The sequence below is a fragment of the Tamandua tetradactyla genome (genome assembly GCF_023851605.1).
Source record: "Tamandua tetradactyla isolate mTamTet1 chromosome 1 unlocalized genomic scaffold, mTamTet1.pri SUPER_1_unloc_1, whole genome shotgun sequence".
In the NCBI taxonomy this organism is placed as follows: Eukaryota; Metazoa; Chordata; class Mammalia; order Pilosa; family Myrmecophagidae; genus Tamandua; species Tamandua tetradactyla.
In genome coordinates, this window is record NW_027518237.1 from 2,151,415 (window position 1) to 2,176,526 (window position 25,112).

Below are 25,112 nucleotides of genomic sequence, written 5' to 3' on the forward strand. Positions count from 1 at the left end.
CAGAAGGAACTTATTCATTAGTCTATGGTGTTCAGAATTCTATGAAAGGGTAATGAAGAGGGCTCGAGGATATCTGGAACCTTGTCCAAAATCTACCTGTGATTGATTGAGTTATGCTCCCAGGGTGAAAGCAAAAAAGTGAACAAAAACACGTTTGTAATCTTAATCTGCATTCCTGTAGTCATGAACGCAGTATGAAAAGGACCCATTGTAGATGCAATTTTTAGTTAAGATATGGTCCAACTGAAAGTAGGTGGGTTTTAATATGGATACTGGAGGATTTATAAGTAGAACAAGAAAGTGACATGAACAAAAAAGAAGGAGAAGATATTGCCATGTGACTTGAGGCTGGGATTCAAGGCAAGAAACCCAAAAGACGTGTGTCAAACCAACAATGGAACACTACAAAACCTGAGAGGAAGAACACCTTCTAGCCTCTGAAGCTATGAGACAATAAATTGCTCTCAATTAAGTCAACCTACTGTATAATATTTGTCATAGCACCCAGGCAAACTAAAATATTACAACAACATAATTGTGCCTCCTTGGCAGTAACAGTTTGTCTGGACTTCTTTTTCCATTCTTTTATTTGCACGGTTGCCCAGGATGAAACAAAATATCATCTTAAATCTTTGGAATGACAGATCAAATGTTGTTGGTACCAAAACCAATGAAGACAATGACACTCTCAAGCTTCTCAATATCTCTTCAGCAATACCTTTAGACTATACCCCTTTAGAGCTGTGGCCACTTTACAGGTAAGATGACAGAGGCACAGGGTTAAAAAAATGGTTTGACTAAGTCTCCAAAGGGGATGGAATGAAAAGATATGTTTAATTCTGCTCTTGAACTTACTGTAGCCTATTGAACAAAGAGGGTTCAGAAACTGTGAACCATATTATAAATGTGTTTTAATGGAGGCTATTCCTAGAGCATTTCTAGCTGATAGCAGGGAGTACTGGAATTCTCAAAAGATGGACTAATCTTGCGAGATTTACAACCCTATTTTCACATTAAGCAAGTTATATAAAGGCCAGATAATCACCTGAACTTCTGGATGTTTCTCTAAACTAAGATTCTGAACCTCTTGAGGTTCACGTTTTTTTTTATCCAAAATGAATACCAGATAAGGCATATTCTAGAGAATATATTTAGGCCTTTATATCCATGTGTAAGAAATGGACACTGTGAGCTGGGATGGGATTTAAGCACTCATCCTCATAGTGATAGCAAGTTCCTGGTGAAATAAGGTCATTATGAGGTACATTTGCTCAAGATAGAAAAATGTTGTAGTGTAGCCTTATTGAGTATCCACCACCCAAGCCATCATCAAACCCATTAGGTTCTTCTACTTAAGCATCTTTCTAATCTGTTTTCTGGTTTTCACAGCGCATCCTTATTGTTTTGTATTGGAGCTACTAATTCTACTTTCTCTCCCCTTGATTTGGTCCTCAAAGTTTCCATTAGAGTAAACTTGCTAAAATGCAAATGTTCTCCTATCAGTTGAAATGTATCAAGGCCTTTGCATTTGTAGATATTTATGATGCTTGTAAGTCCATCCAATCTTCTCTCCTATCTTTGCCCGTTCATATAGCAGGGTTATATGAACAATTTACTAACTTGAATTGTGCTTTTCCTCCAGCAAGAATTCTATTTTCCCTGTTGTGCAACTGGAAAACACGAATTCACTCTTTGAGATTAGATTTGCATATCATCCTTTCTGTGAAATCTTCCCTTTCCTTTTAAAAACTCTTATTTTTGCCACCGGTGTACTTTTGCTTCGGAGAAGGTCGCTTTGCTGCACAAGGTGGTAATTATGCTTTCTACATCTCTCTCTCTTTCTACATAGTTTCTGGAGGCAAACAAGCATCTAATTTTCTCTATTGTAATTGACTATGGATGGTGCTTTGGTAATAGTGGTTAGCTGTCACTTATTTGGGTAAGTGAAAAAGTGGTGTGGGTGCAAGGGTAGTTCAGGAAGATAATTCTAGCCTACCATGCAGGAGACCCAGGGTTGATTACCATCCTATGCATCTTGTAAACAAACAAAGTAACAGGCAAAACACCAATCAAAAGAAAAATTCAACAAATTGTGCTGCAATAAGGGGATGCTCACATGGAAAGAGAATGAAGTGTGACCACAGTAATACAGCTTACAAAATAAAGTGGTAGAGAACATATTATTTATGATCACAATTGAGATACAGAAAAGAAAGTACATTCATACTGTTGACTAACATAAACCTGAAATAAGGGGTAGCAGAGATTGACCTCAGTAGAGTCGTTTTTGAAAGATTGAACGTGGCTTCTGATATTTTTCCTTATTCCCATAGATACATTTCACTTTCACATCAGGAAAATACATGACTTTGCCATGGAGCATACTATGCTGAATTGGTAAGAATGAGCTGGAACGCTCACTTGCCAACAGAGCAGCATTGGGCATTGGATTTCTCTTCTAATCGAGCCTGGCTGCACAGTTTGTAACTGGTCTGATTTATGATCCCCTTCCAGATACAGAAGAGAAAGTGCACTCATGCTGTTGACCAAGGTTCACCTGTAATAAGTGTTAGCAGAGATTGACCTCAATAGAGTCATTTCCGAAAGTTTGATACATGGCTTCTCATGCTTTCCCTTATTCCCATAGATACATTCCACTTTCGCATCAGGAAAGCACGCATGACTTTGCCATAGGGCACACGTAGCGGAAATATTAAGAATGTTGGTGGTACGCTTGGCAAGAAATACTTGAAGAATAGAGGTCAGCATCCTTCCTTTGAGGTGTGTGGTAGAATCTGCTTTCACAGGGTTTTTCTTAGCAGTTAATCAAGATGTTTTTTGCTCTCGTCTCCAGCCATTAGGGTACCAAGCATAAGTCAGGGTGAAAGAGATTTCTGATTTCTTTTGCATTGTGTTTGGGGGTAGAAGACAGTGCAGGACTCTGCCTTCCCTGCCCCTGGTGTTTCAGTCCAGCCAAGAGAGCTCTTTAGGGTCTTCCAAGCTCTGTTCCTCTCTTTTCACCCCACCTCTTGAATGGTCAAGTGACTTACCTGGAAAACTATGGGAAAAGTTTGTAGCTGGACCTGCTTGCCTTGACTCATTCTCTTCTCTTCCTTGAGGCTTACCATGGGTTTCTTCTGTTTCTGCAGCCTTGTGAATTGCTAGTTCTTAAATCTGACCATTTCCAGGGTTCAGTTATAACACCTGGACTGTCACAGGAATGTAAGTTTCTGAACCAAGGTTTCCAAAAAGGAAAGGGGTCATTTGGCCTCCACTGTCACCCTGTTGCTGTATTTCTGAACTCCTTCCAAATCAGGATGAAACAATGACGTTGTGCATAGTAGAAGGCCATTAAGAGGCCCCAGTCTCTGGTGTATTATCTGGGAACATCAAGAACCAAAGGAGTAGTTGAGGGGTGTAAAATGTCCATTTTGAAATGCATTCGATGCTTCCAGGGTGGGTGGATTTGTGTCTGGGTCTTTAGTGTGTTGGGATGTTCGGCCTAAACAGGTGGAAGATTATTTTGAGTAGGTCAGACAGGTTTGTGCAGTAAAAGTTCTGAGTCCTGTGGAAAAGTCTTTTACCAAAGATATCAGTTTATTGGGGTGGCAGTAACAAATTAGCGTGAACCCAGTGGTGTGAAATAATAGAAAGACATTATCTAGTCTTCATGATCATTATCACCTGTGGAGATCAGAAGGGCCTAGGACAGAACATGCTCATGGCTTAGTCTATGGTCACATTATGATCAGCTTCCTTGGCTTATGGAAACATCAGTTCATTATTTGCCTGGGTCTTCATGTCACCTTTTCATCTTTGTGTCTATGTCCTCTTTTCTGTCTCCAATCTCCCTCTACTGAAAGGAGACAGCTACAGGATTTAAGTTCCATTGAAATCGTCTAGCATAAGCTCATTATCACAAGATCATGAACATAATTCCATCTACTAGGACCCTTTTTCCAAGTATGTAACATTCACAGGTCCAGGGACTGGGATGTGGACACGTCTTTGAAGGGCCACCAATCGATCCATGTTGCTAGCGCATCGACCCTGGCCGATGACTGCGTGTGTTTCCATGTGTTGACTTCCTGATGGGTCGAGTAAGTACTTCTACACTCCCTTGCAAATGGGCATCACCTAATTGAGTTGCTTGGTAAAAACGCTCAAAGCACGACAGCCTTAGGAAGTCACTTCTTGAGCATACATATCTGTCTGTTTCTGTCTATCTCTCTATCCATTCAACCACCCATCCTCTTCTTATCTCTGTCATCTACCTACCGATGTACTCAGAGTTCTCCATACTCTGTCTGCTTGCCCAGCTATCTGTCTGTCTATCTAACCTGTTTTCCATCACCCAGCCAGCCAGCCAGCCAGCCATTTATACATCTCTCTTCTATTCACATATTCTTCAAACAACGATAGATGACAAGTCTCTTTCCTACACTACTGAATTTTATTCCACAAGCTAAGAAATTGACATGAAGAGACTTTCTATCCTGGTAAAGCACTGAAGACATGCAGACCCTTGCGGCCTGAGTCAGCTGTTTGTGACTACACAACTGATAAATACATGATGGGGCAGAGAATTCCACCCACATCTTCTCAGTCCTCCTCTGCCCCCATTCTCCCATTTGCAAATTCCACTCTTACTCCCTGGGGACACCAGATGCCAGAATTCATCCTGTGGACCACACCTGTGCTTATTCCCAACATCTGCAATTCCCATCCTCTGGAAGGCTCTTCCCTCAGATGTCTGACTCGATTACCTCTTTATAAATTTTGCTCACTTCTCACCCTCCTAGTGGGGCTTACCCTGTCCACCCTTTCAGTGGAAACCCATGTTCCTCTCTCCACCAATCTCAGTTCCCATGCTGCAATCTCGAATAATCCCTTACTGCATGCAAGATAGTCAATGCATCTGAAATGGATGAGCGAATGAACTGCCTTCTGAATATTGCCTGGATCCTCCAGAGGCATCCCACAATATTTAAAGTCGTGCTTATATCTTCGCCAAACTACTTCTGTGCATTTACACGTGCAAGATGGCTAGATAGACCTGGTCTTGTTGCAGTTACCTTCTTCTCTTCATTGTTCTCTCACCCCTTCATCCTGTCGGCGACTATAGACCAGGAGATTGTCGGCTCTTCTTTGCTTGGGTCACTGCCACGTTTCCCATAAGTCTCTTTGTCTCTCTTCTGGGACCATTTATTCTTACCTCTCGCAGCCAAAAGGATATTTTCTAAGATCAATGTATGCTATTCTCACTTGTTTTTGCTTACTATCTTTACGCGAATTTCCTTACTTTCTTTCAGGAAAGGGACAAATATGGTAACGGTGGCCCTGATATGCCACTGCCAAACCATGCAGCTACATCTTCTGGCTTTGGCGTCCCTTTTCAGCCACATGGGACCTCCTGAAAGTGTCCCACTTACTGGTGACCTCTCTTCTTTACCTGCCTTTTAGCCTCCTTTTGCTTTGTCCTGGCAATAGACCTTCAATGCCTGGCACCTCCCTCGTCCTTCTTTGAGGCACAGTCCATGTTTCATCTCACCCCCTCATAGTAAGTCCTTCCTACTTTCTATTACTTTCATATTTTCACCACCACTGCTATATTTTGACTCTACTCACCTGTCTCCCCGACGACATTGTAGATTTCTCTGGGGCAAGAAGTGTCGATTAAGGCTCTCTCCCCATTCCTAGCACAGAGACGTACTATCGAGGCCACCTTGAATAAAGAAAAATTTGTAAACAGCTGATGGAAATTATTACATTTTTCTCTTGTACCATGTAAAGATGGTTCTCCTGGGTGGTGGGTTGCCTTAGAAAGATGTTATTTTTTTTTTTTTTTTTTTAAAGGAAAGACAGAGAGAAGGAAGGAAGGAAGGAAGAAAGGGAAACATCTTTTAAACATTTTCTTGTTTTATTGTATTTTGTTTTTCCGAAAGATGTTATTTTCATCAATTATGTTTACAAAAGAAACAATAAGTCCCAACGGTCAATCAGATCTAGATGTAGTTTTACATAGCCATAATAAAGTATCTTGTGCTTTGATCTTTTAGTGGTGTAGACTAGAGGGAGACTGATTATTAACAAGAGATTTTTCTGACACTATAAGGAAGAGTGTTAACATCTCGGGAACAGGTAAAAACCATCACTTAACGGGTTCAACAACTACAGAATGCACCCGAGCTCTTGTTTCCTCTGTTCCTCTGGGCCCAGCATGTGGATGCCAAATCATCCATTCTGAGTGAGGGATGAATGTGTAAGGGTGATTAGTCTAATGCTAAGTTAAATAAGAAGATACAAAAAAAGACATTAAAACAGTTTTAAAGACTGCAATTAGAAAGTGTGATTTCTTGATATGCACCAGGCACGATAGGCTCTACGGTGAGGTCAGAGGGGGTGGGGGATAAGCTCAGAGGAGAGAGAAAAGCGTGGGTCACCTGGTTTCTCCCTTTTATGGGCCTTGCTTCCTCCTGCATTGCCATCCCTAATGTTCCAATGCCAGAGGCTACCAGAAGCTAGTACAAGCAATCATAAAATATGGCTAACTCCCCATCCTCTTTGTTTGGCCAGAGATCTTTAGCTAGGTCTGTCTCAACACATCATCACTCGTATCAGCCAGTCCTTCCTCCACAGTTGGCGCAAAGAGCAAAGACACACGAGTGGAGGAAGTCAGGAACAACGCATTTATATATCAATATGGAGAGTGAGCAGGTTGAGTTCAGCAGCACTAGGATGGGAACTTGTTTCAGACGTGGAAAGGCCATTCCGAAAGGACATCAGATAATCAATGTTCCCAAAGTGAGTTTTGCTTCTACCTTACCAAGATGCTGTGTCTTGGGCTGAAAGAAATGTCTTCGTGAGACCTGGATAGGTGATGGGGGTTCACCAAGGCAAGGCTGCTTCCTCACTTGCCCATGCCAAGGTCAGTCATTTCCACCAAAGCCAGTAGCAAAAGGGCTCCCTAGCACAGCTTGCTGCTGTCTCCTCCCACCGACCCACCTGTAGTTTGGGCAGGTGTCCCTGAGGTCCCTTGGTGGACAGAGGGAAGAGAATGACACCCTAGCACAGCTGTCCTGCTCTGTCTGCCCTCTGACCCACCTGTCTTTTGGCCAGGTGGGCCCCAAGACCCTTGATGGGCAGAGGGAACTAAAGCACTCCCATGCACAGCTGTGCTGCTGTGTCCTCCCAGCGAACCACCTGTGTTTTGGGCAGGTGGGCCCCGGGTCCCTTGATGGGCAGAGGGAACTAAAGGGCCTCCTAGCCCAGCAGTGCTGCCATCTCCTCCCACTGAACCACCTGAATTTCGGCCAGGTAGACTCCAGTTCCCTTGGTCTAAAGAGGGACCTAAAGGGTCCCCGTGCCCATGTAGTGTGCTCTCACCTCCCACTGCTCTTGCATTAGGCATACCCTGGATGGTTGGTGTCTGTAGAACAGAAGTGATGCTGCCTCTACCGCTTGGCCCTTCCCCAAAGTTCAGAGCTCCAGACATGGAACTGGGTCGTGGGGTGGGCACACTGACCCCACAGCCTGTAATTCCCTTCAGGGCTGCAGGTCCTGTAAAGACAAGTGGTCCTCTATCAGTCTTTGCACCCAGTGAGCTGCTATCCCCAGTGCTGGGCATCCCCGTGGCAGTAGCAAAGCCAGGAGTCAGGTTTGTGTCATTGGTGGCAGCACCTGTGTTGTTTCCATAGGCCCTTTTGGTGCTGACAGGGATTCCAAAGGTGAAATGTGGGGGTGTGAGTCCTGGAAACACTGGTTCTGTCATACTGCCACTGGGTGGCTGGGCAGCAGGAGAGCTTATGCCTGCAGCTTGTGATGGTGCTACCAAGTTTGCCAGAGAGTAAGTGGGGCCAAAGCTGGTGGCTCCCAGCTGCTGCCCAATGGAGACCCCAAATGTGGGCTGAGGAGCAGCTCCTGGTGAACCCCCCAGAACCAAACCCTGTGTCTGATGCTCCTTTTATCTACCTTGTCAACAGACAGGCAGAATATATGGAATAAAAATGAATAATAGAGGGAACAGATGTTAAAATCAATGTATTTGTGAATGCTAGTGATCAATGAAAGGAGGGAGGTGAAAATTCTATGGTGTGTGCACAGTTTTTCTCTGTTTCCTTTCTATCTCTCCTCCTGAGAGGTCGAAAATGTTCCAAGAAATGATCATGATGACGAATATGCAGTATGTAATGAAATCCTGAATTACTCATTGTATAACAGCAGAATGGACTGATCACAATAGGAATGTTTCCTTTTCTTTGGTGTCTTCTGGTACTTGAGAAAAGAAACTAAAACAAGAAAAGAAAAGAAAAAACCTTGCGTCACATGGGTCTGTCGCAGTCAGTGTTGGGAGGAGACCTGGGAGTTGGAGCTGGGCAGAAAGCCGCGCCCGACAGGGCAGTGGCAGCAACTGTGCTTCAGGGAACCCCAGGGGTGCTCTGGTGTCAGGGGGCACCATCAGGCCTGGCCTCCTGCCAGTCAGAGGCCAATCCCTGTGTATGATGCCCCTCTCATCTGCCTTGGCAACAGACAGGTAGAACGTATGGAATGAAAATGATTAATAGAGAGAATGAAGGTTAAAAATCAATGTAGTTGGGAACGTTAGTGATCAAAGGTAGGAGGGAGGCATAAGGGTCATGGTATGTGCACAGTTTTTCTCTGTTTCCTTTCTCTTCCTCCTGCTGAGAGGTTGGAAATGTTCCAAGGAATGATCACGATGATGGATGTGCAGGTATGTGATGAAATTCGGAATTCCTCACTGTATAGCGGCAGAACGGAATGATCTCAATAGGAATGGTTCCTTTTCTTTGGTGTCTTCTGGTACTTGAGAAAAGAAATTTGAACAAGAAGAGAAAAGAAAAAAAATCACAGGGACCACAGCCCCTGTGTCAAAAAGGTCTGTCGCAGTAAGTGTTGGGAGGAGCCCTGGGAGGTGGATCTGGGAAAGAGGCCCCGCCCAGGGCCCAGCCGCCCAGCTGACAAGGGGGTGGCAGCAACTGCGAGTCAGGGAACCCCAGGGGGGCTCTGTTGCAGGAGCGCACCACCAGGCCCGGGCTTCTGACAGGCAGAGGCCAATCCCTGTGTCTGATGCTCCTTTTATATAACTTGTCAACAGACAGGTAGAACGTATGGAATAAAAATGAGTGATAGAGGGAACAGATGTTTAAATCAATGTATTTTTGAATTCTAGCAATCAAAGAAAGGAGGGAAGCGAAAAGGATATGGTGTGTGTGCAGTTTTTCTCTCTTTCTTTTCCATCTCCTTCTGAGAGGATGAAAATGTTCCAAGAAACGATCATGATGATGAATGTGCAGGTATGTGATGAAATCCTGAATTACTCATTGTATAACAGCAGAACGGAATGAGCAAAGAAGAAATGTTTCCTTTCCTTTGGTGTCTTCTGGTACTTGAGAGAAGGAAATCAAAGAAAAAAATCACAGGGTAACCAGCCCTTGGGTCACAAAGATTTGTCGCAGTCAGTTGGGGGAGGATCCCTGTGAGGTGGAGCTGAGCAGGAGGCACTGCCCGTTGCCCAGCTGCCTGGCCCACAGGGCGGTGACGGCACCTGCATGTCAGGGAACCCCAGGAAGGCTCTGGTGCAGAAGCTCACCTCTGGGCCCGGGCTTCTGACAGGCAGAGGCCAATCCCTGTGTCGGATGCTCCTCTTATCTACCTTGTCAACAGACAGCAGAACGTATGGAATAAAAATGAGTAATAGGGAACAGATGTTAAAGTCAGTGTAGTTTTGAATTCTAGTGATCAAGAAAGGAGGAAGGCCAAAGGGATATGGTGTGTGCGAAGTTTTTCTCTGTTTCCTTTCTTTTTTAAATTTATTTTAGTAATTAAAAAAAATTACCAGAAACAAACATTCCCAACACATGCACACAGCAATTCACAATATCATCACATAGTTACATTTTCATCATCATGATCATTTCCCAGAACATTAGCATCAATTCAGAAAAAGAAATATAAAGACAACAGAAAAATATAACCAACAGAAAAAAAAATTTACAGACCATACCCCTTACTGATCCCTTTCATTGATCACTAGCATTTCAAGCTAAATCTATTTTAACATTTGTTCCCCCTATTATTTATTTTTATTCCATATGTTCCTCTCATCTGTTGACAAGGCAAATAAAAGGAGCATCAGACACAAGGTTTTCACAATCCATGTCACATTATGCATTATACAATCATCATCAAGAAACATGGTTACTGGAACACAGCTCTAAATTTTCAGGCAGTTCCCTCCAGCCTCTCCATTACATCTTGGATAACAAGATGATATCTATTTAATACATAAGAATAACCTCCAGGATAACCCCTCGACTCTGTTTGGAATCTCTCAGACATTGACATTTTGTATCATTTCAATCTTCTTCCTTTTGGTCAAGAAGGATTTCTCAATCCCTTGATGCTGGGTCTCAGCTCATTCTAGAGTTTTTCTCAATCCCTTGATGCTGAATCTCAGCTCATTCTGGGATTTCTGTCCCCTACTGCCAGGAAGATCCACACCCTGGTAGTCACGTCCCACGTAGAGTCTGCTTGCTGTGTTGGCTGGAGAGAGAGGCCACATCTGAGCAACAAAAGAGGCTCTCTTAGGGGTGACTCTTAGGCTTAATTTTAAGTAGGCTTGACCTATCCCCTGTAAGGTTAAGTTTCATATGAACAAACCCCAAGACTGGGGGCTCAGCCTATAGCTTTAGTTGTCCACACCGCTTGTGAGAATATTGAGAATTCAACTTGGGGAAGTTGAGTTTTTGCCCATTCTCACCATTCCTGGGAGGGGGCTTTGCAAATACTTTTCCCTTCACTGATCAAATCACTCTGGGATTCATCAGGGCATCACCTGGACAAACCAACAATATCTCATGTCCTATACAAAGTTCCACATACTTAAGGTGTTCAATCAACTATCTACATAGTTATATTAGGAGATGCACTAGTCAAAGTATAGATTTGTACCAAATAAACATTTTTTGCTTTAGTCTCACCCATTAGTTGAAATTTTAAAATACTAAGGGCCATCTATTTTCAGCACACTGCAGTAATGACATTATTTTGTTCTTCCTCATGCAAAAACATCTTTTAAATTTGTACATTTAGTCACTATCATTATACACTCTAGGCATTCCTAGATTATACCATCTCAATCTTTATCATCTATCTTTCTTTATGCCTCAGCCCTCCTCCCTCTATCATTCTCATATGCAGCTTCATTCAATATTTTAACATAATTGTATTACAGTTAGGTAATATTGTGCTGTCCATTTCTGAGTTTTTATATTCAGTCCTGTTGCACAATCTGTATCCCTTCAGCTCCAATTACCCAATATCTTACCCTATTTCTATTTCCTGATGGTCTCCATTACCAAGGAAATATTCCAAGTTTATTCACTAATATCAGTTCATATCAGTGAGACCATACAGTATTTGTCCTTTTGTTTCTGGCTAATCACACTCAGCATAATATCCTTAAGGTCCATTCATGTTGTTACATACTTCATAACTTTATTCTGTCTTACAGCTGCATAATATTCCATCTTATGTAAATGTCACAGTTTGTTTAGCCAACTGTCTGTTGATGGACATTTTGGCTGTTTCCATCTCTTGGAAATTGTTAATAATGCTGCTATAATCATTGGTGTGTAAATGTCCATTTGTGTCCTTGGCCTCATGTCCTTTGAGTAGAGACAGCATATAGATGGGTCCTGTTTTTTTAATCCATTCTGCCAGACAATGTCTTTTGATTGCAGAGTTTAATCCATTAACATTCAGTGTTATTACTGCATGGGTAGTACTTTCTTCTATTATTTTGCCTTTTGGATTTTATATGTCATATCTAATTTTCCTTCTTTTTACCTTTATTCATAGTCTTCCTTTCTACACTCTTCTCCACACCTCTCTCTTCTGCCTTTGTATCTGTCTCTAGTGCTCCCTTTAGTATTTCTTGCAGAGCTGGTCTCTTGGTCATAAATTCTCACAGTGATTTTTTTGTCTGAAAATGTTTTAATTTCTCCCTCATTTTTGAAGGACAATTTTGCTGGATATACAATTCTTGGCTGGCAGTTTTCCTCTTTTAATAATTTAAATATATTATCCCACTGTCTTCTCACCTACATGGTTTCTGCTGTTACATCTGTGCACAGTCTTATTGCACTTCCCTTGTATGTGATGGCTTGCTTTTCTCTTGCTCCTTTCAAGATCCTCTCTTTCTCTTTGACCTCTGACATTCTGATTATTAAATGTGTTAGAGTATGTCAATTTGAATCTATTCTCTTTGGGGTACACTGCACTTCTTGGATCTGTAATTTTAAGTCTTTTATAAGAGTTGGGAAATTTTCAGTGATAATTTCCTCCATTAGTTTTTCTCCTCCTTTTCCCTTCTCTTCTCCTTCTGGGACATCCACAACACGTATACTCATGTGCTTCATATTGTCTTTCAATTTTTCCTATAGTTTCTGTTTCTTGTTGGATTTCAGATGTTCTGTCCTCCAGTTCAGAAATCTAAGGTTCTGTCTCTTGAAATCTACCATTGTAGGTTTCCATTGTTTTTTTCATCTCTTCTACTGTGTCTTTCATTCCCATGAGTTCTGTGATTTGTTTTTTCAGACTTTCAGTTTCTTCTTTTTGTTCTTTCCTTGCCTTTTTATATCCTCCCTCAATTCATTCATTTGATTTTTGATAAGGTTTTCCATGTCTGTTTGTACATTCTGAATTAGTTGTTTTAGCTCCTGCATGTAATTTGAATTGTTGGTTTATTCCTTTGACTGGGTCATATCTTCAGTTTTCCTAGTGTGATTTGTTATTTTTTTCTGGCATCTAGGCATTTAATTACCTTAATTAGTTTATTCTGGAGATTGCTTTCACTTCTTTTATATAGGGTTTTCTTGCTGGATGAATTCATTGTCTGTTCTTTGACATTCCATTCAGCTTTATCTGGACCTTTAGCTTAAGTTTTGTTTAACAGAGGAGAATTTTTCAGTCCTTGTTTTCTTGTTTCTTGCCCTGCTTGTGTGGTGCCTTTCCCCCACACACACTTAGGAGGGTCTACTTAGATATTATAGATCCCAGCCAGATTTTCCCATACCAAACTAGTCTCCTTTATTTGATCACTAGCATTCATAACTACATTGATTTTAACATCTGTTCCCTCTATTATTAATTTTTATTCCATACTTTCTGCCTGTCTGTTGACAAGGTAGATGAGAGGAACATCAGATATAGGAATTGACCTCTGCCTGTCAGAAGCCCAGGGCCGGTGGTGTGCTTCTGACACCAGAGCCTCCCTGGGGTTCCCTGACCCACAGATGCTGCCACCGCCCTGTTGGCCGGGCTGCTGGGCATGGGCGGGGCCTCCTGCTCAGCTCCACCTCCCAGGGCTCCTCCAATCACTGACTGTAACAGATCTTTGTGACACAGTGACTTGGGGCCATGTGATTTTTTTTCTTTGATTTCCTTCTCTCAAGTACCAGAATACACAAAAGGAAATGACACATTCCTATTTTGCTCATTCCATTCTGCCATTACACAATGAGTAATTCAGGATTTCATCACATACCTGCACATTCGTCATCATGATCATTTATTGGAAAATTTTCATCTGCTCAGAAGGAGAGGTGGAAAGGAAACAGAGAACCCAGAATGGAATTTCAGGTCATTATGGCAGCTTAACAACATGCACATTTTAGTTTGTCCTCCAGAACAACTATTAAATAACCAGAAACAGTACAGAACAGCTCCCAGAGCCACAATAGTAACCAGACACACAGTGTACCCCAGTCTGGACCAGCTGGAGAGGCTGCAAGCACCCCCAGAACCAAACCCTGTGTCTGACACTCCTTTTATCTACCTTGTCAACAGATAGGCAGAACATATGGAATATAAATGAGTAATAGAGGGAACAGATGTTAAAATCAATGTAGTTGGGAATGCTAGTGATCAAAGAAAGGAGTGACGCGAAAGGTCTATAGTATGTGCACAGTTTTTCTCTGTTTCCTTATTATCTCTCCTTCTGAGAGGATGAAAATTTTCCAAGAAATGATCATGATGACGAATGTGCAGGTATGTGATGTAATCTTGAATTACTCATTGTGTAACGGCAGAATGGAATGAGCAAAATAGGAATGATTCCTTTCCTTTGTTGTCTTCTGGTACTTGCTAGTAGGAAATCAAAGGAAAAAACACAGGTACCCGAGACCCTGCATCACAAAGGTCTGTCGCAGTCAGTGGGGGGAGAAGCCCTGGGAGGTGGAGCTGAGCAGGAGGACCCGCCCAATACCCAACCGCCTGGCTGACAGGGCAGTGGTGGCAAATGCAAGTGTGGGAACCCGAGGGAAAATTGGATGCTGGAAGTGCAGCACTGGGCCTGGGGTATTGACAGGCAGAGGCCAAACCATTGGTCTGATGCTCCTTTTATCTACCTTGTCAACAGACAAGCAGAACGTATAGAATAAAAATGAGAAATAAAGGGGACAGATGTTAAAATCAATGTTGTTGTGTATGCTAGCAATCAAAGAAAGGAGGGAAGTGAAAGGGCTATGGTGTGCATGCAGTTTTTCTCTGTTTCCTTTCTATTTCTCCTTCGGAGAGGAAGAAAATATTCCAAGAAATGATCGTGATGACGAATGTGCAGGTATGTGATGAAATCCTGAATTACTCATTGTATAACAGCATAACGGAATTAGCAAAATAGGAATGTGTCATTTCCTTTTGTGTCTTTTGGTACCTGAGAGAAGGAAATCAAAGAAAAAAATCACAGGACCCCAAGTCACTGCATCACAAAGATCTGTTGCAGTCAGTAGGTGGAGGAGCCCTGGGAGGTGGAGCTGAGCAGGAGGCCCCGCCCATGCAAAGCTCCTGGCAAACAGGGCGGTGGTGGCAACTGTGGGTCAGGGAACCCCAGGGAGGCTCTGGTGCCAGAAACACCACAGGGCCCAGGCTTCTCACAGTAGAGGCCAAACCGTGTGTCTGAAGCTCCTTTTATCTACCGTGTCAACAGACATAGAGAACGTATGGAATAAAAATGAGAAACAGAGGAAACAGATGTTAAAGTCAATGTAGTTGAGAATGCTAGTGATCAAAGAAAGGAGGGAGGCGAAAGGGCTGTGTTGTGGGCGCACTTTTTTCTCTGTTTCCTTTCTATATCTCCTTCTCAGAGGATGAAAATGTTCCAAGAAATGGTCATGGTGACGAATGTGCAGTTATGTGATGAAATCCTGAACTTCTCATTGTATAATGGCAGAACGGAATGAGCAAAATCGGACTGTTTCCTTTCCTTAGGTGTCTTCTGGTACTTGAGAGAAGGAAATCAAAGAAAAAAATCACAGGGACCCCAGACCCTGCGTCACAAAGTTCTGTCACAGTCAGTGGGGGGAGGAGCCCTGGGAGGTGGGGCTGAGCATGAGGCCCCACCCACTACCCAGCCACCAGGCGGAGAGTTTGGTGATGGCAAATGCGAGTCAGCCAGCACCAGGGAGGCTCTGGTGCCGGAAGCGCACCACTGGGCCCAGGATTCTGACTGGTAGAGGCCAATCCCTGTGTCTGATGCTTCTTTAAGCTACCTTGTCAAAAGACAGACAAGACGTATGGAAGACAAATGAGGAAGAGAGGGAACAAATGTTAAAATCAATGTAGTTGGGAATGCCCGTGATTGAAGAAAGAAAGGAGGCATAAGAGCTACGGTATGTGTGCAGTTTTTCCCTGTTTCCTTTCTATTTTTCCATCTGGGAGAATGGAAATGTCCCAAGAAATGATCACAGTGCTGAATGTGCAAGGATGTGATGGAATTCTGAATTCCTCATTGTACAACGGCACAACGGAATGATCAGGATAGGAACGTTTATTTTTCTTTGATGTTTCTGGTGCTTGAGAACAGTAAGTAAAACATGAAGCTGAAAGAAAAAACCGCAGGGATCACAGCCCCTGCGTCACAAATGTGTGGCGAAGTCAGAGGGGGCAGGAGCCTGGAGAGTTGGAGCTGAGGCCCAGCCCACTGTCCAGCTTCCTTCTGAGAGTTTAGTGGTGGCAAATGCGGGTCAGGGAGCCCCAGGGAGGCTCTGGTGCATGAAGCGCACCACCGGGCCCGGGCTTCTGACAGGCAGAGGGTAAGCCCTGTGTCTGGTTCTCCTTTTAGCTACCTTCTCAGCAGACAGGTAGGACGTATGGAATAGAAATGAGGAAGAGAGGGAACAGATGTTAAAATCAATGTAATTGGGAATGCTCGCGATCAAAGGAAGGAGGGAGGTGTAAGGGCTATGGTTTATGAGCAGTTTTTCCTTGTTTCCTTTCTATTTCTCATTCTGAGAGGATGGAAATGTCCCAAGAAATGATCACGATGATGAACGTGCAAGGATGTGATGAAATTCTGAACTCCTCATTGAATAATGGCAGAAGGGAATGATCAAAATCGGAATGTTTCCTTTTCTTTGGTGTCTTCTGGTACTTGAGAAAAGGAAGGAAAACACGAAAACAAAACAAAATGTCACAGGGACCACAGCCCCTTCGCCACACATGTCTGTCGCAGTCAGTAGGGGGAGGAGACCGGGTAGGAGGGGCTGAGCAGGAGACCCCACCCACGGCCCAGACACCCGGCCGGCCGATAGGGCGGTGGCAGCAACTGCGGGTCAGGGAATCCAGATTGTGCTCCGGTGCCGGAGCAGACCATCGTGAAGGGCATCTGACAGGCAGAGGCCAATCCCTGTGTGTGATGCTCCCTTTATCTACCCTGTCAACAGACAGGTAGAACGTATGGCATAAAAATGAGTAATAGAGGGAACAAAGGTTAACATCAAAGAATTGGGAAGTAGCGATCAAAGAAAGAAGGGAGGCGTAAGGGCTATGGTATGTGCGCAGTTTTTTCCTGTTTCCTTTCTATTTCTCCTTCTGAGGGGATGGTAGAGTTCCAAGAAATGATCGTGAGGATGACCGTGCAAGTATGTGATGAAATTCTGAACTCCTCATTGAATAAAGGTAGAACGGAATGATCAAAATAGGATTGTTTTCTTGTCTTCGGTGTCTTCTGGTACTTGCGAAAAGGACGGAATATGCGAGAACAAAACAAAATGTCACAGGGACCACAGCCCCTTCGTCACAACTGTCTGTCGCAGTTTGATGGTGGAGGAGCCCGATGAGGTGGGGCAGAGCAGGACCCTCCGCCCACTGCCCAGCAGCCCAGCGGACCGGGCGGTGTTGGCAAATTCTGGTCTCAGAATCCCAGGGGGTGCTCCAGTGCCAGTGCGCAACATTGGGCCCTGTTTTCTGACAGGCAGAGGCCAATCCCTGTGTCTGATGCTCCTTTTATCTACCTAGTCAACAGACAGGTAGAACGTATGGCATAAAAATGACTAATGGAGGGAACAAAAGTTAACATCAATGTAGTTGGGAATGCTAGCGATCAAAGAAAGGAGGGAGGTTTAAGGGTTATGCTATGAGCGCAGTTTTTCCCTGTTTCCTTTCTATTTCTCCTTCTGAGGGGATGGAAGTGTTCCAAGAAATGATCATGAAGATGAAGGTGCAAGTTATGTGATGAAATTCTTAGCTCCTCATTGAATAACGGCAGAACGGAATGATCAAAATAGGAAAGGTTCCTTGTCTTTGGTGTCTCCTGGTACTTGAGAAAAGGAGGGAAAACATGAAAACAAATCAAACCTCACAGGGACCACAGCCCCCGCATCACACATGTCTGTCGCAGTCAGAGGTGGGAGGAACCCGGGGAGGTGGTGCAGAGCAGGAGCTCCGCCCACTGCCCAGTCGCCCAGCCGACAGGGCGGTGACGGCAACTGCGAGTCAGCGAATCCCAGGGGGTGCCCCGGTGCTGGAGCGCATCATCGGGCCCAGGCTTCTGACAGGCAGAGGCCAATCCCTGTGTCTGATGCTCCTTTTATCTACCTTGTCAACAGACAGGTAGAACGTATGGCATAAAAATGAGTAATAGAGGTAACAAAATGCTAACATCAATGTAGTTGGGAATCCCTTAATGATTTATTGGCATCATAGGAATTAGACTTCTTGACCAATAGGGGAAGGACAAATGAAACAAATTAAGTTTCAGCAGCTGAAAGATTTTATATAAGATTGAGAAATATTTCTACAAGTTACTCTTATGCAGTATACAGATATCCCCTTTCAGTTTTTGGTTCGTTGGAGTAGCTATAGGGAAATGCCTGAAAATGTTGAACGGCCATTCCTCATTCTTGAAGATGATGGAATAAATATAGGGCATTTAATTTGTGAACATGTGAGTGTGAAAATCTTGACTGAAACTCTCTTTATCCAGTGTATGGACAGATGAGTAAGGAAAAAAGGACAAAAATGAATAATAAGGTGTGTGTGGCTTATGGGATATTTTTGGTGTACTTCTTTACTTTTAGTTTTTTCATTTTTTGGCATGAGCAGGCTCCAGGAATCAAACCCAGGTCTCCAGCATGGCAAGCATGAATTTTGCCACCAAGCGACCATTGCCATTCCTCTTATTTATTTTTATTTATATTTTATTCTTATTTTTCTTATGCGTGGAGCAATAAAAATGTTCAAAACTAGATTGCAATGATGATTACACAGCTTTATGATGTTACTCTGAATAAGTAATTGTACACTTTAGATTATTATAACTCAATTAAAAATCATTGATGAAAACATAAATTTAATGGTGTAACACAAGAACCATTTCATTTTCACTCATGATTTTGTGGGTTAGGAGTTCAGGTAGGTTTTATATGGGCAATGTTTCTGCTTCATGTAGCATTGAAACACATCATACAGTGTTGTTTAGCTAGCAGCTTTGGCTTATCTAGAGGACTAAGATGGTGTTACTTATTTGGTTGGTGTTTTAGCAAGGGGAGTTGAGGGCTGACCTCAGTGGGACTGAGGACTGAAACATGTACACTTGGTCTCTCCAGCATGCCAGTCTCAGGGCCATCAGAATTCTTACGGCTTAGTGGTATGACATTGAATATTCAAGGACCCCAAGATTCCTTTATATCTATTCCTTTGATGTGAGGCAGTTTCACCTCCAAAGATTTATATTGGTCAAAGCAGACAACAGTCATGTCATATAGAAGGAGACAAAATATAATTACCTGTACTCTTTGAGAAAATTCACAGTCTTCTTGAGTCTGTCAAAGGTAATGCATGTAAGCTTAGGACTGATTTAACACTGGCAAATAAATTATAAATGTTAGCTTCATTATTACAAATATTTTAATCTAGTAAATGCAGAGGTAACTGTGTACAGAAGTCATGTGCAGAGTGACACACTCAAACAGAACTAAATTAAGATACATCAAGCAATAATTCATACAATTTGGTAATGTAACTCTGACATTGTTGGAAGAGAGTACTTGGAGAGATAAGATTTTGATAGAAAGGTGAACATCCAATATGGAAGGCATGGTCAAACTGTTTTCCATAGAGTTTACACTGGTTAACATTCCCACCAACAGTGAATAGTATTCCTATTTATCCATGTGTTGGTTTGAAATATTTATGGATGACAGAAGAGCCATGTTTTAATCCTGATAAAATCTCTTATGGGCAGACCTATTGTTTAGAGTGGGAAATGTTAATTCTATTGTTTCCATTAAAATGTGATACACCCAGCTGTGGGTATGAGTTGTTTTTGTTAAATTGCTTCCATAGAGATGAAACAGACAATTCCGAGTGTGGCCTTTTTATTAGATGGAGATGTGAGTCCTCCCATTCAAGGTGAATCTTGATTAGGTTGCTAGAGCCCTTTAAAAGGGAAAACATTTGGGAAAAACCTCAAATGCAGACACATGGAGAAAATTTGCCTCAAAGCTGACAGTGACACAGATGTTTGGAGTGCTGAGAGAGAGAGCAGATACCGAGGCACAGGAAGACCCAGAGGAACTAAGAGAAGACCTGCAGATGCTGAGAGAAGAAACAACTGGTTTCAGAAGCTAGAGGAAATGAAACCAGGATCAATGAAGCAGACACCACGTATGTGCCTTTCCATAGGCCAGACATCAGCCTTTTGAGTTAAGGTATCTTTCTATGAATGCCTTAGTTTGGACATCTCTGTGGTCTGAGAGCTGTAAATTTGCAACTTAAGAAATTTTCTTTTTAAAAGCCATTCCATTTCGCATATATCACATTCCAGCTGCTTTAGCAAACCAAACTACTCCACATTCTCATTAATGCTTCTGGTTTTTTGTTTTGATTTTGCAATTGTAGCGCTTACTGTGAGTGTGATATGGTATCTCATTGTGGCTTTGATTTGCATTTCCCTTATGGTTATTGATGTTGAGCAACTTTTCCAAAATGGTTGTTCCATTTAATACTTGAGTAACAAAAACTGTGGGAGCTCTGATTTTTCCATTTTTGACAACACCTAGTATTTATTGTCAGTCTTTTGAGAATTTGCCATTCTAGTGATATGAAGTGATATCTCATCGTGATTTATATTTGCTTTTCCCTGATGAACATTACCAAGTGTTCATTGTCTATTTGTAAGCAGTCTTTCATGAAGGTATCTTAAATTAGTTTGTCTCTTTTTTCTTTTTTATAAGCATTTCATTTTGAAATAATTTGAAATTTACTGGAAGTTGCAAAAATAATATAAAACCTAGAGAATACTCACATACACACTACCCAAATTCCAAATTTACTGATTTTAACATTTTACCTCAATGAATATATCATTATTTCATTCTCTCTCTCCCTCTCTCTTTCCTTCTCTCTGTTAATTTATCTATAGCTCTCTTCCATCAGTTATCTCAATCTATCATTTAATCTCTCATTTATATAGCTGTATCTATCATGTCTATATTATCATTATCGACATCTAGTAAAATCACTTTGTCTCTTCCTATTTTCGTGTATGCATCTGCTTTCTAAGCATTGTAGTGTAGGTTCTAAATATTCCTTTCATTTACTTTTCCTTTAGAACAAGTACATTCACTTATGTAACCACTTTAAGTATAGTTATCAATATCAGGAAATTTAACATGGGTATGAAGATTGTAGTATGGCTTCCAATTTCACATGTATCCCGATATATAGCAGTTTCTCTTCCATTATTAAATTCATTCCAGGATCATATATAGCTGCTTACTTGTTTTCTCCTCCTCCTCCTCTTCTTCTTCCTCTCTCTCTCACTCCCTTTCTCTCTCTCTCTTTCTCTCCCCCTCCCTCCCTCTTTAATTGTGAAAACAAACTTAATTTATAAACACGCCCATTTCAACCATTCCCAAGCACAAAATTAAGTACATTAATCGCATTCTCAGTGTTGTGCTGCCCACATCACCATCAATGATCAGCATTGTCCCATCACTCTAAACAAAAGCCTTGCACCCTCTATGCATTAACTCCATATTCTCTTTCAAACCACAGATTTGAACCTATTTTCTACCTCTATGAATTCTTGTGTTCTTGCAATTTCATATATGTCTTATCACCAACATTTCTCCTTTGTGTCAGCATGATGTCTCCAACACTATTTTGTTCAGCATGATGTCTTCATGATTCATCCATGTTCAACATGTGTCTGAACTTCATCCCTTTTTAGGAATGAATAATATTCTATTGTTTATATATACCAGATTTTGTTTTACACATTTATCTGTTGGTGGATATTTTCATTGTTTCCACCTGTGGGTTATTGTGAATAATGAAGCTATACATATTGGTGTACATATATCTGCCTGAGTCCCTGCTTTCTATATGTTTATTACCTAGAAGTAAAATTACTGGGTCAGGTGGTAATTCTTTATTTAATTATTTTAATAATCCTCAAACTGATTTATACAGCACATCCCTAAAATGTACTAAGCTTTTTATTTCTCTGCCTCTCACAAATCCTTTTTATTTTGCATTTTAAAACATTAGCCATTCTAACAATTGTATGGTCATATTTCACTATAGTTTTAATGTGCATTTCCCTTGATGGGTAATGATATTGTGCTCTTATCATGCACTTACTGGCTACTTACATATCTTCTTTGGAGAAATATCTAATCAAGTCCTTTTCAATTTTTCTCATTAGATTGATTGCATTTTGTTATTGAGTTGTAGGAAGTCTTTGTGTACTCTTGATAAAATTTTCCCAAATATATTTTCCAAATATTTTCTCCCATACTGTTGTATCACTTTATTACTAACATCCTTTTATGAACAAAATCTTTTAATGTTCATACAGTCTACTTTATCTAGTTTTTATTTTGTTTCTTGTAATCTTTGTGTAAAGCCAGAATTCATTGCCTAGCATAAGACAGTGAAGATGTTTCTGCATGTATTCGCCTATGAGTTCTATACTTCGGGTGCTTTTATATGTCTCTGATCTATTTTGAGTGAATTTGTGTGTGTGATGGAGGTAAGGATTCACATTCATTCTTGTTCATGTGGATACCCTTTTTTCCCAGCATAATTTTGCGAAGACTTCTTTCCCCACTGAATGGACTTGCTTGTCAAAAACAATATGAATCCTTCTTCTTTCTTCTTCTTTTTCAAGATGTTTTGGTTATTAGAGTCTTTTGCAATTCCATATGAATTTTTAAGATTTACATTTTTACAAAGAATGCCATTGGAATTTCAATTGAGATGGCACTATTCATAGTTATCCATATAGTCATTTAGATTTAATTTTTGTTCAAGGACTGCTGAAAATGAAAACAGCTAAAATTCAAAGGTCACATTGTTGGGAAAAGGCCTTTTTCTTCTTACATTTACTAGCACTGTGTATGCAATATACACTAAATATTTTACTTCCCTTTATGATAATAGGTTTATGTTGTATGAGATTTGATATTTAATTTGCACAAATCACCACTTTAACATTTAATTCTAATTTAGTTTCAGAGTTAAGTTCCTGTGGCTGTATGCTTTGCCTCTTTCAGTCTGAAAGTCCATAAATGCTAAGGTTTTTGAATAAGCTGTTATAAAGATTAAACTGGAGGGTAAAGCTGTATAACCTCAGACTGAGTGTTTACATGGTTTATAAGATGAAAAGGGGCATAAACTGGAACTAGGGATCTTGTGAAACTGTAATTAATTAGTAATATTTGTTCAGTAAATGAATGGATGATTAAATACATCAACAGATTAAAAATAAGCTGCTCTCATGAATTTGATGATCAAATTTCATATTTTTAGTTCAAAAAATTGTGTTTGGAGAATAAAATAATGAACTTTGTATGATTGTTCCCAGAATTGGCAAGTTTTGTATATTTATGGTGTTTAATTCAATAATTTATGTTTATGAAATTGAAGATTATAGAATGTTATCAGACATTTGTCTCACTACTAATATCTTTTATTTCTTCCTTCTAAATGGGAGCTAGCATCATTAATTTTTGATGTACCATTTTAATCTATATTTTTATTGTTTTTACTATCTCTTTACATATCCAAAATGGACATATTTTGTTTCTGAATTTTCATAAATGATGTCATATTTTATGTTTCTTCTGAAAATTGCTTTATTTAGACAATATTCATTTTTGTATGTCTATCCACGATCTAGTTCACTCATTGTTTCTTTAATATTTCATCACATTGCAAATAATTATTCCCTCTTCTCTGAACTGTAACTTATTTTGCTTATAGGATTTGACCACTTAAGCTTTAACAAAGGCTACCAGGAACAGAAATGCAGTTGGACTAAATCAGATTGATTAAATTTATGCAACAATGTGGGTCACTCCAGAAGAATAATGGAATGCCACTGGGAGTGATTGAGGAGGGAAAGATCTTTGGTACGAATTGTGTTCATTCCGAAGGATTCTGAAGAGACCTAAGGGAAACACAAATTGGTTGGTGTTTGGTTGCTTTTTTGAGATGGGATGGTAGAAGTGGTAAATAACTAGGGGTGGGGGCTGTTTTGAATGAAGGGAGGTTCAGCAGTTGTACATGCCCAGTGTTCTAGTTTGCTGGCTGATAGAATGCAACACACCAGAGATGAATTGGCTTTCAATAAAAGGGGATTGATTTGTTTAACATATAGTTCTTCAGAGGAAAAGCAGCTAACTTTCAACTGAAATTCTTTCTTATGTAGGAAGACACAGGGTGCTCTCTGCTGGCCCTCTCTTCAATGTGGTTGCAGTAAACCTGTGATTATTTGTTATAACAAATATGATTTTGACAGTTTATACTTTTTATTCATTGTTTCTGAGGACAGAAGATGCATGGGAGATTCTTTTTTATTTTTTTATTAATTAAAAAAATTAACAAACAAAACATTAAAATATCATTCCATTCTACATATACAATCAGTAATTCTTAATATCATCACATAGTTGCACATTCATCATTTCTAGAACATTTGCATTGATTTAGAAAAAAATAAAAAAGACAATAGAAAAAGAACTAATGCGATAACAGAAAAAAAAAGATTATACATGCCATACCCCTTACCCCTCGCTTTCATTTACCACTACACTTTAAACTAAATTTATTTTTAACATTTGTTCCCCATATTATTTATTTATTTATTTATTTTTATTAATTAAAAAAATAAAAATAAAAATAAACACAACATTTAGAAATCATTCCATTCTATATATGCAATCAGTAATTCTTAATATCATCACATAGATGCATGATCATCATTTCTTAGTACATTTGCATCGATTTAGGAAAAGAACTAGCAAAACAACAGAAAAAGATATAGAATGATAATATAGAGAAAAAATAAAAGAATATATATAAAGAAACAAAAAACAAACAAACAAACAAACAAACAAAAAACTATAGCTCAGATGCAGCTTCACTCAGTGTTTTAACAAAATTACATTACAATTAGGTAGTATTGTGCTGTCCATTTTTGAGTTTTTGTATCTAGTCCTGTTGCACAGTCTGTATCCCTTCAGCTCCAATTACCCATTATCTTACCCTGTTTCCAACTCCTGATGGTCTCTGTTATCAATGACATATTCCAAGTTTATTCTCGAATGTCAGTTCACATCAGTGGGACCATACAGTATTTGTCCTTTAGTTTTTGGCTAGACTCACACAGCATATCGTTCTCTAGGTCCATCCATGTTATTACATGCTTCATAAGTTTATTCTGTCTTAAAGCTGCATAATATTCCATCATATGTATATAACTCAGTTTGTTTAGCCACTCATCTGTTGATGGATATTTTGGCTGT

The 25,112-nt window shown here is 40.6% G+C and overlaps 1 long non-coding RNA gene across 1 annotated transcript in view; it reads left to right on the forward strand.

Moving 5' to 3' along the window:
- The window catches only part of LOC143672686 (uncharacterized), a 36,675-nt gene extending 12,882 nt beyond the window's left edge, over positions 1 to 23,793 (forward strand). Inside the window, exons 2-3 of the long non-coding RNA XR_013169944.1 lie at positions 3,981 to 4,100; positions 23,569 to 23,793. This is a non-coding gene — a long non-coding RNA (uncharacterized LOC143672686). The remainder of the gene's footprint in view (positions 1 to 3,980; positions 4,101 to 23,568) is intronic.
- The last annotated feature ends 1,319 nt before the right edge of the window (positions 23,794 to 25,112 follow it).